Consider the following 3,826-nt stretch of genomic DNA (forward strand, 5'->3'; position numbering starts at 1 on the left):
GGGGGCCACGGTGATTGGTGATACATGATAAATACTACATTTGTGTGTGTGTGTGTGTTTGTGTGTGCGTCTATATACATGCTATATGAATAGGCGTAGGAAATAATGTGGTGTAGGAAAAACTAATTATTTGGGTATATACTGTGTAATTTTTAAGTTTAAGTGGAACTATTGTGGATGGAAGGGGGGCCTTAGTGGTTGAATTTACGGAGAACCGTTGTGGGCAGAAGGGGGGCCACAATGTTTGATATTACGCGGAAAACAAAGTCTTGTATTACGAACGAGCAGTCACGATTTTATCGGAAAGTCGAATTTATATTATAAACTTACATACATGCATATGTACACACAAAGATACGGTTGTACATATATACGAAAATAAATACATTTTTATACACACGCGTACATGCAAACAATGACTTCGTGGTACGCATAACTAATTTCGTTAAACATATGAAACTCACCAACTATTCGTAGTTGACCTGTTTTAACATGCTTTTCAGGAAATTAGAAAAGTGAAGTAATTGCCTATGTGTTACGAGTTTGGCTCGTGATCGGCGCCGTGAGTATTTGAGTTAGAAGTAAAGTAGTTGAAGAGCTAGTTTTGATGGTATCACCTAGTTTGTAAAAGATGTTAGAACGATGTAATATATTGTAAATTAGTTAGTAATGTTTCTTTATGAACAATGTATTCGATACCAGTTGTATCTGTTACATTTCCATTTTACGCTTCCGCAAATCTCTTAACGGGGTGTGACAGAAGTTGGTATCAGAGCCATTGGTTATAAAGGATTAAGTTATCCCTTAGGATACCTATAATATAACCTTAGGCTCGATTATATCTGGGAAAATTAATAACAAGTAACGATATATACTGATGGATGCTGTGATGAACTCGTAGGGCAAGTGAGTTATTATGGTCCGGAACGTAATATCAGACTTGCTTGTACGGGGGAATTCGTGGAGAAGTCGCGGAACATACTGATAGGCAAAAATGGCAACATATGTGTATAAAGGTGATAAGGAGTATATATGTAGCGTGCATACGTGCTTATCTGAAACGAAGTATATGGATACGTGCACGTACGGTACTACTGATAATATTGAATCTTATCGTAACGAATATTATACTCGGTTATAATCAATATTAATTCCTATTCTAATTAATTTATATCTTACCAAAATTGATATTATATTTGATTATAATTAATATTTTATCTGTGCATTGCAAATAAAATGTTTTATTTCTGCCCTACTTATTAATATCCTTTACGCTGATCTTTGCTATCGGAAAACGTTCTTTTATGACTAATTATTGCACCGAGAGATATCGAGATTGGGTGGTTTTATGACAGATAAAGTACCGTAGTGGCCTGTGAACGAGAATACAAGGATTCATTAGCAAGTTTAAACTAAATATGGTGATGTGACGGAACCACAAAAGGGCTTAATATACAAGGTCCGGGAACGAACCGTGGGGGTGTGACCTACATACAAAAATTTAAGAAGAATATATGTAATACTTCTCAGCTTGGATCTAATCCTATCCTATACACTCGTTTTCAAATAGTGAACTAAACAGTTTTCCATTCATCTCTCTACTTTCGGTTTTCAAAAATAAACACTATTCCTAGGAAAGCACCTATTGATGAGTCCGATTTGTCAAATTATAAATATAATAACTACATTATTGGGTCCCCAATTCTATAACAGACCATGACTACCAGTACATATAATATACTAACGATAATTCAAAAAGAAATATTAATAATAATAATTTCCTTCACATATCTCCAATACAACTAACTCTGATGAACCTCCCTAACTAGCAAACTCTTCGAATCATCTATAAACGAGAACCTCCAACCTCTCTTATATTTTTGCTATTCCAATTGATTATTATAAGAGAGAAGCCTCATGCTCACGAATCGATGACGTGCCTAACTGGAATGGGACATACTTACCCAAACCAGTAAACTACCTCTTTTAGTAGACCCAGCATGCTTGGTGTACCGAATGACCTGGTGAAAGAATATATTCTATAATTATATTTAACAACCTCTAAGGGTCTAGTGGAATATACGAGTGCATTCCTATGATAACACACAAATTAAACTCATAACGGGCAGATGTCTACTTACGGGAGAGGCCGGACAAAAACAATTGCCCAATGATGGGATCGTACCGAAATAATTGTCGTGCAAGTTGTGAACCGTTCATAATTGTCATAATTTGTACTTTGATAGATAAGGATAGTACGTTATTGTTGTTTATAGCTTTCGATACTCCATGTAAGCATCTGGTGGTGTGCTATGCTGATATGGAGGACGATTTGGATATTTCATTACAAATCACTAGGTGATAACTTAAGTAGACAATTTGGATATTTCCTTACTGGGTTAAAATTACTTGTCACTAGGTGATAACTTTCAATATATATACAAACATTGGCCTTCGTTAGGCTAAATCAATATACTATTCTTAGTATATAGAGTCGGGAACAAAGATGGGTAATACATACGTGTTAGTTGAAATGCCTGATTACTTGCTAATGTGATTCCTTTTGTGATAAGTTAAGTAGCGAACCATTATTAATTACGGTATGATTGGTTATCATTATAGAATGGCCTCGGAGAAAACAAACATACTATTTGAGGCATTGGTGGTTGAGATGATTGCTCGGCAACTGCAAACAATGACTCTGATAATAGCAGCACGATTCGTTGCCTGCATTGACACGACAATGAATACAAATCAAATACCGAACACTAATACGGTCGCGAATACTATTTCATCGCCCAATACTAATACGACTGCAAATGTCATACTCTCAACCAATACTAACATTGTCACGAATGATACTCTCCCACTGACCACTAATGTTACTACCAATATTAATAAATTCCCCTACTAAATGCCATTGGAAACAGAAATCTCCTACCGAACATGAATACTGGTCGTAACAACCGTGATCCTTCACGACAAGAATATTCGTTTAAACAATCTATGTCATACAAAGTTGAAATTTTAATGGTACTAAAAGATCAAAAATGGGTAGTAAAATGAATCGAAACAATAGAACCTGTTATCAGAACCAGTAGTGCCCATCAAATTGCACCGTTGAGTATGCCACTTGTACATTTCTTGACCACATCCTTACGTGGTAGGAAACGATGGCATGAACTTGGGAACAAAATGTAATCAACCACATGAATTGGGCAAGACTTAAAACCTTTTTATTGAAACATTTTCGTCCAAGGAATGAAACCTAAAAAAATTAAAACACGAACTCGAGAAATTGAAATTGAAAAGTGCGGACAAATTGGAATACACAATAGGTGTTAATGATCTGGCTCGACTGATGCCACGGTTAGTAGCCCATAAATAAGGATGTTAGTTAATCCAGTTAACCACTAAACCTTTGAGAATGCCGTGACACAAGCCGGTGTGGTAGCTTTTGATTTGGTCAAAAATAGTTTGTTGAGTATGCCCGGGGAAGCATCTAGTACAAAGCGAACCAATCGTGAAATAGGGGTATAAGAGATACAAGCAACTAAACATGCGTGCCCTAAAACTTAAACCGATACTTCAACCAGCTTTAGTTTCGAACGAACAATATACAATGAACTTTCGTTAAATTGTCGGAAGGTGGGGCACTATACCCGAAATTGTAGAACCATTATGAATACTTTAAACCAAACAACCCAACTCCAGGATTCACAACCACCCCAACCTCAACCAATCCAGCAACAACAAATCAACCAAAACCAACCCATATTAAACCACTATGCCTGTTACAAGTGTGGTAGTGTGGAACACATCAAGA

The sequence above is a fragment of the Bidens hawaiensis genome, unplaced genomic scaffold (genome assembly GCF_021521415.1).
Source record: "Bidens hawaiensis isolate Kalapana, Puna unplaced genomic scaffold, B.hawaiensis_p1.1 tig00005080_1, whole genome shotgun sequence".
NCBI lineage: Eukaryota > Viridiplantae > Streptophyta > Magnoliopsida > Asterales > Asteraceae > Bidens > Bidens hawaiensis.